At 49.9% G+C, this 12693-nt stretch overlaps 1 protein-coding gene across 2 annotated transcripts in view; it reads left to right on the top strand.

Moving 5' to 3' along the window:
- Cdh13 (cadherin 13) overlaps positions 1–12693 on the top strand; it is a 1261125-nt gene that overhangs the window by 854578 nt on the left and 393854 nt on the right. The window lies entirely within an intron of this gene.

Raw genomic sequence — 12693 nt, 5'->3', positions numbered from 1 at the left:
AGTGACATCACTTGGCTGAGACACCCACCACCCCCCCCCCATCTGTGGCAGGGAAACCACATACCTCGTGGAGCACAGTGACCCCAGTGAGAAGTGTCGTGACTCAGGATGGAGCTAAATAATGTCCCCTAATGATAACATATTCTTCCTGATTGTACATGGTGTCATGTTTAGATGCACTCAGATGATATTTATTACCTTTATTGGGTGACAACTCTGTGGTAACCACAGCTAGATTTTAAATGCCCAGTTCCCCCTACCCCCCGACCCCAAGCACTCAGGTGGATTGCTCTCATTTAACTTAAGGGAAAGTGATGCTCAGAGGGGTGAAAAGATGTGTCCAAGGTTAAAACCAGGGGTTTTAGAGTGGGGTATAAGCTGACCCCGAAACCACTTTCCACATCTGTACACCTGCAGGGGCAGGAATGATGGGTCTGACTCAGCACCTAGAGAAGGAAGGGAAGCCCACCCACTGCGGGGGTGGTGGGGGGGTGGTGACTGGACTCAGCAGAGATCCCTAGAGACCCTTGCCCACTCAATGATGCACCTGTCCTCAGCCGTGCCCACCTTCAGACTCAGGATCATAGCAGCTGGGACTGGGGAGGGACCATAGCGTGCCTCTGGCACTGATGCCTCCAGGGCAGCGCTATGGGCAGACAGTGTCGACCTGGGCGTCACAGGGCAGCCTTGTCCATCAGTGGGCCACCGTGCCACCAGCAAACACCCCTGGGTGCATGAGCCGAGCCTGTTCACTGGCATCTGGTGGCTTTTCTAAAACAAGACTAAGCCAATCTCTTCTGCTGTCCTCAGATGGTGCACCAGATATTACCCATTGCCCCCCCTTTCTGTCTCCAACCACTCATGGGCCTGGCTGTGCTCACCCAGGACAGACCTTCTCTCAAAGGTGCCCTCTACACAGAGTCTCTACCTAGCCCCACAGCTCCATGGGAGAGAGTCCACTGTATCACCATCTGTTCAGGGGTGACCACCAACACTGCAGTTGCTGGGCAGGTGCCTTTGCCCAAGGTCATCTTGGGGGATTAGTCATCTCACTTGAGAGAAACCTGATGCCCATTCGGCTCCCTACAGAGACTTGTAGATAGAGCTCCTCCCGAAATAGTTCCCAGAGCCTCTGTTGGTTCACAGCTGGTGTGATCTTATCTTCTTGAAAGCCCCTTATAACAGCATGTCTTAGAACCAGGCACAGTAGTGCATGTCTGTAACCCCAGCTCCTACAGAGACGGAGGCAGGAGGATCCCAAGTTTGAGGCCAGCCTGGGAAAATTAGTGAGACTCTGTCTCAAAATAAAAAGGGCTGAGGATGTAGCTCAGGGGTAAAGTACTTGCCTTGAATGCACAAGGCCCTGGGTTCAATCCTCCATAGGTAGGTAGAAACATATTTTTAAGAATTCATAATCTTCTGAAGACAAAAGATATTCAAGCAAATTGATGTCACTACATCCATGGGCCTGTAATTTTCAGGAAGCAACCTGCCCTATTCTTGAAAGTGCGTGTGTCATTGAGATCTTTGAATTAGGAGGATGACTCAAATCAACTTTGTGGGAGGATGTGAGCCTAACTCGTGGACGCAAGTCCAAGAAGCAGAGTGGAGCCTCCCCAGAGACTGACAAGGCATCTTGAGCTCTGTTTGCTCATTGGCTCACGCACTCTTTCTCTTTCTTTCTGAACCTGTGGTCTCTTGTTTCAGCTCTCTTTACATAACTTCCTTATTGATTAAAAAACTATTTGAGAGTCTACCATGGGCCATGCTCGCTGCTTATAGCAGCAAATGAAGCAGAATCCCTCTTAACTCGGTTGCTTATACCTAAAGAGTGAACAAGACAACAGACATGGATGTGCAGGAGACATGTCAGGCACCGAGAGTTCTGCGAAGGAGAGTCCACAGTGGAGAATGAGCTGGAGGACAATAGGGAAGGGAAGACCCCGCTGCTTGTGATGGGTGGCCAGGGACGTCCTCTCTGAAGAACTACCGGAAAGTGACATTTGAGGAGCATCCGTGTAATGGCACGTACAGACATCCATCTGGAAAGATCCTGGTGGATGAAAGGCATTGACCAGGCCTCATGTAGGAAAGGAGTGTGTGCTATTTTGGTGTCAGAGCATAGTTGGAAACCAAGGATGAGGAACAAGATGACGTCCTAGGAGAGAGATCATCCACTCTCTTCCGTTTCCCCTGAAGACTGTGTTCCTTGCCATGGACTTATGGTCCAGTAGGGTCTCACCCAACGTGGCAGACCCAACTTCTAAGCCAATATTTCCCTTAGGATCCTGATCCTCAGTCTCTGCCCCAATCCTGGGCTTCCCAAAGAGAGGACCTGATCAGACAGGCAGACTCTGCCTTTGGATAGGAGCCTCTGGGTCAGAAGGCAGCAACCAGAGGCTGAAATAGAGTAGAGACAGGCCTGAGCTTGACACCCTGAGGGGAAATAGCAGCAAAATAGAACGAGAGGGTGCGTGTGGACACAGGCTGAAAACAGAGGCAGGAAGCAAGCGATACACTGAATTTTCCCTGACTTCAAGGGGATGGGGGACCCTTGGCAGGTTTTAATCAGGGCAGGATCCACTTGTGAGTAACAGTAGTTCCTTTAGAGAAGGAAGAACCCCAAAGCTGTGCCCACATCCTCCTAAGCAAGTACATAGCAGAGAATATCAGGCTTTCCGATGAAAAGGATTAAAATTGTCTATATTTTTTGATGCTACTTATGTTTCCAAGCATCAGTCTTGCCACTGAAATTTGTCCTGAATTAGAAGAAGTAAGAGGAGAACTGTTGGAACTTTCCGGAAGTGCAGGCTCCTGGGACTTCCAGGGAGGAGCGGCTCACTTGCTCCTGCTGATTGCTTCCCAGTGGGAACAGCTCCAGGTTCATAATGCTGATTGTGTTATGTTGCTTTTTCTGAACTATGGTTCAAATGAGTCCATAAATATTTGGTTTAACCCACTTTGGGAACCGTAAAAAGTTGAACTGATGGAGGAGAAAGGAGTGAGTGGAAGCTGGAAAGAAAAGTTTGGCCAGTTCGTAAGAGATTAAGTCTGTCTATTCCAACAGCGTCCAAGGGCATGATTAATTTATTATCCTTTTAGATGGCGGAACACATGCTGAGAGCTTCAAATTGTGCCATTACCTTGACAAAGCTTGGGGGAGCAGGGAGGTGAGAGCATTTAGAGATGTTGCTGCCAGGAATTTGATGTACAGAGGAAATGGGTGACCCTTCAGATACATATAAATCTGGAAGCCAGACATTGAATCCCTAATCCTGGCTCCGCCACAGACACATACTGGAACATCCCTCAGTCGTCTTGGAGGGGTGTCGCTCAGAGAGTCCACATTGGGAGCTTCCCCATTGGTACCAGGCTCCGTTATTCCCATGGGCACCCATGTCCAGCCCAGCATATGCCCATCAGTTGACCTCATGCACATGGATCAAGGCTGTGGCCTCTGAATGGTTTGGTTCCAATCCAAAGTCGTCATCTAAGCTGACGATGACTAAGTTTTGGAGACTCCGTTTATCCCTCCATGAAGTGGAGATTCACTTTAGTACCTATCTCAACAAGTTGTAAAACTAAATGCACTAATATGTGCAAAGTGCTTAGAATAATGTGCAGCAGATAGCTGGTGTTCAATAAATGGTGACCTGTGTTGTCACCATCACTATCATCGACAGGCATAACAAGAATACTTTCCTTACATTATTGAGCTTGCTTGTGTTCCTAGGCGTCCTAAACACTTGCCATACTTGTTTTAGGACAGGCATTGTCTCTTGTTTTGCAGAGGAAGAGCATGAGGCTCAGAAAGGCCACACAACTGCCCATGTCGGGAGTTGTGACCTGGGGCAGACACGGCACCTGTCTCACTGTTCTCTGTGTTTTAGTCAGGTTAGGTCAGGCTCTGCTGTGGAGATAAGAAGCCCCAGATTTCTGTTGACCAAAGTAACACAGATTAGATCGAGCGCCACAGTCACTGTGGGTTGTGCTCACCTTTGTCTTCGTTCCTTATTTGGGACCCAGGTCAGTGAAATCATCACTAGGTAGAGATTGCTTGTCAGCACGGGAAGGCAAAGAGACCTTGGATAAGAACACCAGAGCTCTTAAGGTTTTTGCGAGAAGTAAACCAAAGTGACACATATCACTCTCACACTTCATTGACCAAGGCAAGTCAGATGGCCACAAGTGACTGTCAGGAAAGGATAGGTCGAGGCTCCCAGAAGGGGAGGAGCTGGAGCCCGTGGGAACAGCTGCAGTGTTCTTTCTACCTCCATCAGTCTGATCCTTGAGTAGAAGAGATGGCAGGTATAGAAGACCTAGCGACTTCACCATAGATTGGTGGCCGTCTTGATCTGTGGTAGAACAGCAGGAGGCGAGAGCAAGGAAGATATTCTGAAGGGCACAGGGAGCGGAGGCCTGGAAATCTCACCGTACACCGGGAACCAGACTCAGGAAATGACTCATCAGCATCTCCACTTACTCTATGGACAAAAAGGGCTGCAAAATTTGTGACAAATGGACTTTGGTGCCAGACAGGTACAGCACGAGGTCTGAGTCACAACCGTGACTTCTTCCTCTTTCTCTGCTGTAGCATCTCCCTCATCGCTCAGCACAGGGTCTACAGTGTGTGCTGAACTGTGCGCCCTCGGGGGCTGGGAGTACTCTGGAGTGAAAAATGATCTTGATATTTTGAATGTTAAAAAAAGAAGGTGTGGAGGGAAGACAATGTGCTAGCGGAATTGTGTTCAAGAGGGAAAACGCCTTGGTAAATACAAGGGGACAGCAGTTGACCACCAGGCTGAGATACGGGGCATGCTGCAGTCTGGCCAACAGGGGCAGGAGCCCAGCTGGGTCATTCCAAACAGGTGGGCTCTGGCCGTGAGCACGGCAGGTGCCCCTTCCCTGTGTAAGGCTATGGGGTGGGGGTATTTGGGGAGAGCCATGAAAGGATGGCCATTTCATGCTCAGAGACCCCCATGTCCTCACAGGGAAGGGCCTTTGTGGTGGGCAGCCCCCCCCCTCCTGGTCTCTTAACCTTATAACCTTCTCCTCAGCAGCAAACACAGTGACAAATGCCTGGGAACCCTTCCCGGCCACCTGTGCAATCTGACACTTCCTCTGACACTCCGGGCACCACCCGGGACTGGTGACCATCTCACATGCACTCCAGCCACTCGCCGGGCTCTGGTCCCCACATGGCGTGTCCAGGATCAAGCCCGGCCTGCTGTGCATCCCCAGAGACAGCCAGGGTGTTTCCAGGGAGAGCTGGGCTCGCATTTCCACTCAACAACTGCCTGAGCCTTCACCTTGTTCCAGGAGCTGGGTTTGGCACTGGGGGACAGCAGCGAGCACAATTAGACATGGCCGCTGCCCCCAAGAGCTTGCAGTCTAGTCACAAAGATGGTGTCACGTCACAAAATTCCCAGTTAAGTGTTGTGAACAAGAGGCAGAAAGTTCCGGAAGCATGTCCTTGGGGATTTAACTGTGGGGAGCAATGACTTGTCCCAATCTGGAGACTGAGGCTGTTGACCAGAGTTGTTTTCTATGATTCTCCAAGAGGTCCTAACCTGCCTTGTCCACCCAAACCCTGGAGGTGAAACAGGACAGGATATGGATCAATTATGCTCAAGTTCAAAGGCCTCTTTCTTTCCAGACATTGTGGATCTGGAAGTCAACGTGTGAGCCGGGCAAGGAGGGTCGGAACAGCTCAATTGCCATTATTAGAGGTGACAGACCTGGAGCCCTGTGCCCTGTGCAGAGAAACCCACTGTGGTTTTAACTGTGAGTCGAACATGCGCAGCGATGGTGCTACGTGCACTCACATCACCGCACAACCCTCCCATCATTTCCAGAACGTTTTCATCTTTCTCAACTGAAGCTCCACACTCATTAAGCAATCATCCTGCATTCCCGTTCCTTGGTGAGGCCTCTTCTACCTTCTGTCTCTGTGGCTTTTACACTCTGTGTACCTCATTAAGTGGATCGTGGAGGCTTTCTCCTTCTGAGGGGCCTGACGCCCTCAGTCTCATCCATGCTCTAGCAGGCATCAGAATCTTCTTCTTTCTCAAGGCTGAATACTCTTCCATTGTGTGCATCCACCATGTTCCACTGATCCCTTCATCTCTTGGTGGTGGCCTGCATTGCTTCCCCAACGTGGTCACCGTTTAGACATGCGCAGAATACTCATACTCATTCTTTCCCTGCATCTGCACATGGATCATTTAGTAATGATATTGTGGCAGCCCCACAGTACGTTTTTTTAAAAAACTTTCGAAAGTAGAAATTTCATAAGCCACATCATCATATAGTAAATTGTAAATAATTAAAATCCCTATGAACACATAGAAATTCAGAAATGCTGTACTAAAAATAAATAAATACGTAAATAAATAAAACCCTGCAGCCCTGACAAAATAACCAAAACAGTATAAACTGTAAGAAAAGAATAAAAAAAGCAACAATAAGATGCAATGAATGTTGAGTCCTTTAGAATGGGTTTAAGCGAGGCCTGGGCATAGGGCCTAGGCCTGGGGTCAGGTGAATGTCTGGTATAAATCAAGAAGGGGCCTGGGGGTAGGAATGACGGTGACATGAGATGGCCATCATCACCCTAAGTACATGTGTGACGACACACACACAAAAGGAGGGAAACAAAGATGCACTGTGACTTCTTGTGAGGAGGCCACAGTGGGACACAGGGCTCCTCATCCTGTGGTGCTGGGGCTCCTGCCACAGGCTCCATCCTGCCCTGTCCATCTCCACGGGATGATGGGAACCAGTCGGTGAGGACCAGCCCTGATCCACACCATGCTGTCCAGCTACGGCTCTGGGGACCACCTGGGCAGGGCCCAGTGTGCCTCCACTAGGGCACTGGGACCAGACACTGGGCTGTCCTTAGTCCTCCATGTTAGCCTGTGGCCTAGAGGCGGAAAGGGGCTGACCAGCATGTGGGCAGGAGCAGGGATGACGTCAGAGCTGCTCAGACTGCCAGCTGCCCGCACGTCTCCAGGCCAAAGGCACACAAGGTCCAGCCCACAACAGAACCGGTCAGGGTTCACAGCCCCCTTGGAAGACCAGTCTAAGGATACACACCAACGCCCTTCAATAAGTATGGGTGAAGGCTCCAGGGCGGTCTTCTCTATGAACAAAGAGTAGAAGGTCTATTCTAAACAGCACGTACACAAGCTCCAATGAGTCCTCTCATATGTTTTAAAAAGTTATCCTTCACTGTATTAATAATATAGGATGGCCAGGTGGGGTGGCGCATGCCTGGAATCCCAGCAGCTCAGGAGGCTGAGGCAGGAGGATCGCAAGTTCAAAGCCAGCCTCAGCATCTTAGCCAGGCCCTAAGCAACTCTGCAAGACCCTCTCTCAAAATAAAAGATTAAAAAGGACTATGGATGTGGCTCCATGGTTAAGGATCCCTGGGTTCGATCCCCAGTACAAATATAAATATATATATAATCAACTTTCCCTGTATCTGCACATGGATCATATATGTGTGTGTATGGTGTGTGTGTGTGTGTACTTTTTTATAAAACTGAAAATACCATAAGAAAAAATACCCTTCCTACCTTCAAGCCCAAAGCACAATACAATTCACATGTGTTTTATTCTCTTTGGTAATTTTTTTTGGGAGGGAGGGCTTCAATTATTTTCTAGTTTACTTTGAAAGGGGGTCTCTACTTGAAGGGTCCCTTTCCCAGACTATAATGATAGTAAGCGTCCCTTTTTGACTCTTAGGCACCTCCAGATGCTGGGAAGCTCACTCTGAAGCATCACAATGAGAGAAAAAGTGCTGGTGTTGCACACAAACATTGATTTCATTTTCAAAAACAGCACGTACCTTATTTTTATTTTTAGTTTGTGAGTTTATGAAGCATTTTACGGTCATATAAAAACATGCAAATAAAGTTGTGCTTCTTCACTTAAAGCGTTAATCAAGTGTCTTCTGTGTTCCAAACCCAGGGAAAGTGAAAAAGAATAAGAAATCAATAGCCCAGGGGCAGTGACCACCACCACCAGCCAAGAGCAATCTGTTCTCTGTGCTTCACAGACCAGGCAGTGAGGAGGCTAGGGCCCAGAGGAGGGCCAGGGTAGGTGTCCATGGAACAGGGCAGGGGACAAGAGAAGCTGTGGTGTGGGTAATCCCCAGCCTGAGTCCAGGGAGATGAGGAGGGGACCCCAGCAGACAAGGAGGGGAACCAGAGTTCAGCAGAACGGACCAGAGAAAGTGGGCAAAGGTCAGGAAGTCTGTAGCTCCCGGTGGCCAGGCAGGCAGAGGCCCATCGAGCGGGGGGGGGTGCCTCTGGGAGTTTACCTGTGAAGGCAGTGGGGAGCCACAGGCAGCCCTGGTCAGACTCGGGCTTGCATTTCAGGATGGCCGCTCTTGTTGTGATTAGGAAAGGAGATGGCAAAGGGACTCAGACCTTGAGGCCAATCCAGAGACCCCAACACTCACTTACACATGGTGGAGCTACTTATTAGATACCAGTTGTGTACCACCACTGTTCTGGGCCTTGAGAACAAACAGGAAAAGCCCTCTAGAAACCTGAGCGAAGGCGCTGACCATGGCGGGCGCGGGGGCAGGGCTAGAGCAACAAGGATACCCAGATGACACCGCTGTTTAACATAGTGGTGTAATTTCCAGACTGAGATCGGGGACCGGTGTCAGCACGACTAAGGGAGAGCTGGGACCCCCGAGCAGCCCCAAGATGCGCCATTGAAACCACACTTCACTAACGGCCATGGCAGGTGCTGGGTCTTGGATCAGAACAGGGTGGTTGTAGAAGAACTGGTGGCATCTGAGTACACAAATCTGTAGCACAATTAGTAGGGAGCATCAGCGCTGCCGTCTCAGTGGTGGCCAAGGTCCTGTGGTTATGGAAGGTGTTCACATCAGGGGAAACCCGGGGAAAGGCCCGTGGGAGCTCTACCCTCTCTACGTTTCTGTGAGTCTAAAATCACCCACCTCTGAAAAGTACCGTCAGTAGAAAAACTTCAAATCATTCTCAGATAATGATCCTGTTTATTTAAACACTCAAAACTGCCACATGTTCTGAGTGTAGACATGCAGACGTAAACTCATGGAACAAGGCCTTAAAAACATGTCCAATGAGCAGGGCGCAGTGGCGCACACTTGTAAGTAATCCCAGTGACTTGGGAGGCTGAGGCAGGATGGCAAGTTTGAGGCCAGCCTCACTATCTTAGGGAGATCCTGTCTCAATTTTTTATTTTAAAGCAAAAAGGACTAGGAATACAGTTCAGTGGTAAAGTTCCCCTAGATCACTTCTCATAACAAAATAATCCCTGGCTGTGATTGCTCCTTTAAAATGCAGCCAGGGCCAACATATTTTCTTAATTAATATCATTAGTTCTTTGCAAGAAAGAATGGAGGTGGGACCAGGAATTAGCAGGGAAACCAAAGGGGACATTGGCTCTGCCCAGAGAGTTACCCCATGAAGGTGTGTGCAACAGGAAGGACCCTCAGACCCAGCCTGGCGGCCAGGACCCACCCCAGGCCTCACACCTTCCCAGCCTCCGTGTCGCTGGCCAGGGAGCCCAAGTGCCAGGGATGCAGTAGGCGTCCCCTGGCCCCTGGGTTCACGTTCTTTCTCACCATTAACTCCCTTCTCCATTTCAACTCAGAGGACAAGGAAAGAAAGACTCCCACTCTAAGAAGCCGTGTCTCGTTAGGAAGGGTAACAGGAAAGCCGGCTCCCGGGGAGGCTGCCTGCAGCAGGGTGTGCACGGCTGCTGCGGACAGGGCTGCTCTGGCCAGAGGAGTGCCGACTGCTCACCCTCCCTCTCAGCAGACAGCAGCAGCTGTTGATGGGCAGGCTCAGCTGCTGCAGAGGAGTGGGGACAGCACCAGGCCAGCTTCAGGAGCCAAGTGTGGTACCCTGAAGGTTGTCTGCAGCCACACTTGATTGGCCTGGGACCAGGGTGGCCAGGCTGGGGCTGGTAGCTATTGCACAGCTCTTCTCCCCCAGCTCAGGGAGGCAGGAGTGAGTCTGTGCCTGGGTCCCTCTGAAGTCCTGAGGGACCAGGGCCTTTCATACATGTCGAGACGCTGGTGCTGTACCTTGGGGAAAGCAGCATCTCTGTTTTGCTGAGGTCTTAGGAACCAGATTTTGAAGTTCTTGTTACTGCTCTGTTTGGAGGTAATGGGAGGGATTGAACCCAGGACCACCTACCTAGCTATTGAGCCACCTCCCCAAACCTTTTTATTTATCATTTTGAAACAGGGTCTCTGTAAGTTGCTTAGGGCCTCACTGAGTGTTAAGGCTGGCTTTGAACTTGTGAACTTCTTTTGCCTCAGCCTCCCAAGTCGCTAAGATTACAGGTGTGCATCACTGCACCCAGCTACTGCTGTGTTTAAAACTGGCCCAGAAAGAAGGTGGCAACAAACCCAATGTATTTTCAGCAGAAATCTCCAAAGAACAGTGGAGAAACCTAGCTTCACCAAGAACATGCACCAGCGGGGACACAGTCGGCTATAGCAGTGGTCCTCAGCTGGGAAGGGGAGTGTCAGGATCATAAGAGGGGCTTGTGCAAGCGCTAATTTCCAGTCTCTGCTCTCTGAGTTTCTGATGCAGGGGGCCTGGGAATTTGCATTCCAACCTATTCCCAGGTGACGCTGTGCTGGCTGGCATAGCCAGTTGTGCTGGAGAGAAGGAATCCTGCCCTACCTGTGTGGGTGGTCACACTCTGGGGACAGCATCCCTGGCTGCGATTGCTCCTTTAAAATGCAGCCAGGGCCAACATATTTTCTAAAAGGCAGGCTCTTAGGAGCTCAGAGGGAGGCTGTGAGCAGAGGCCTGGAGTCAGTGCCTGGCACCCTCCCTGGGGATAGGTTGTTTTGATCCAAAAGCAAGTGCTAATTGAACAGGGTCCCCTCTCTGAGACCTGCTTCCATGAGGTCAAGTGGCTCCAGCTCTCTGAGGCAGAAGGAGGAAATGATCCTGACCTGACCTTGGCAGCAATGGAAAAAATTGCTCAGGAGAATTTCCAAGTCTAAAATTGAGCTGTGGGTACTGAGCAGCAGGTAGAGAACAGGAGGGGGTAATGTCTGCCCCCAGGGCCCATGCTGCTTCACGACTTCCAGAAAGTCAGGGTGCTGTGCTCCCCACCCCTCCTGAGCAGGGAAGGGCCAAGAAAGAGCAAAGACCACCGAGGCCTCTCCCTGCGCGTCCTCACCTGTGGGCCTGTGGCAGGCAGTGGGGCCAGAAGTCCGTCCCTTCCTGGGAATGTGGTCACTCCCCAGCTACTGCAGGACGCCATGTCCTTTTCCATTAGACTGTCCTGTAGGTGGGCAGGGCCTGTCTCAGGTGTGCGTGGAGAAGGAGGCGGGGTTTGAGTCCATGCAGGGGGAAGTCCATGCTGGGGCATGGCAGAATGGACTGTGCCCAGCTGTCCCAGCTCTCTTCTCTCTTCTTGAACCAGAGAGGTTTGAGAGTTTTGTTTTTAGAAAGGAAATCTGTTCCCGTAGAGAGGGATTCCTTTTTTTATGAGAGCTAGATGCTTTTTATGCCTGGAGGTGTCCAACTGAACCACTGAACAACATCATGCATTTTGTTGTGATTATCACAATTAGCCTTGCAATTGTTGGCTCTCATTCACTGGGCCCCTCCTGTGTACCTTCCACTATCTCTTTAAACCCTGGGATCCCGGGGCCATTAGCCTGTTACTCCCATCTTACAGATGAGGAGAGCCTCAGGGGCATGAAGGTCCATGGTGGTCACTGGCACAGCTAGCACTGGGACGCCTCTGTCTGAGCAGTAGCACTCCCCAATAAGCAGCACCGGTTGGTGTCTGCCCCGCCGTGCGCCGGGCTCTTGGCCAGGAGTTGGCATCTAGTAGTGATCCCCGTAAGCTGTGGCTCTGGACCTCCTGGAGCCCCCCAGCAGGGGAAGTAGGTCAGGAGAAGATGTCAGGTGGATTAAATCAAGGCAAGTGGTGATTAAAAATGCTTTTCGCCACAAGGTATCACATGCCTTATTTTTAATGATCGTATTTTCCATTAATCTTAAAAATGCAAGCAGAGGTAATTGGCGTTTAATTAAAACCTTCAGTGTATTTCAATAAAGAACATTTTAAACCAGGAAAAAAACACAAAACAAAACAACAACAACAAAAAAAAAATTGTCTTGTCCTTTGGAACTCAGCCTTCCAGCTAGGTAAACCATCAAGTTCATGCTGCCTTAGGCACCACTGCCACCTGGTGTCAGGCAACAGAATTGCAGGTGCAGGCTTGGAGGCAGCCACTGATTCTGAAGGTTGCAGAATTGGCACTCTCCAGGCCTGGTTGACTGTTTCAGAGGGTGACCGTACATGTGTAAAGTAGTGGCAGTTGGTTTCAAGTCAGCTTTATTTTAGCCCCATGTCACCAACTGTTGTGTTTGTGACCTACAGGTTATTTCCTTATGATCAAATCAACATTTATAAATTCTTGTGATAAAGTGAGATTAAATATAGAGATAACCTGGGTCTAAACTCTAGAGCCAATTTATACAAATAATAGTCCTTTATTTAATTGCCCAACTCCCAATATCACAAAGAGATCCCCATAACGTGGTCTCTGGCTTCCCTTGGCCTCACCTCTACTCAAACCCTGCTGACGACTCACCATTTGTCCTTGTGGTCCCTTCTGCCTGGTACGACCTTCTTTTCCCTTTACTTTTTTTTGTG

The sequence above is a fragment of the Marmota marmota genome, unplaced genomic scaffold (assembly GCF_001458135.2).
Source record: "Marmota marmota marmota unplaced genomic scaffold, marMar, whole genome shotgun sequence".
In the NCBI taxonomy this organism is placed as follows: domain Eukaryota; kingdom Metazoa; phylum Chordata; class Mammalia; order Rodentia; family Sciuridae; genus Marmota; species Marmota marmota.
Note: the sequence above shows the minus strand (reverse complement) of the source record. Positions and strands in the feature narration are given on the sequence as shown.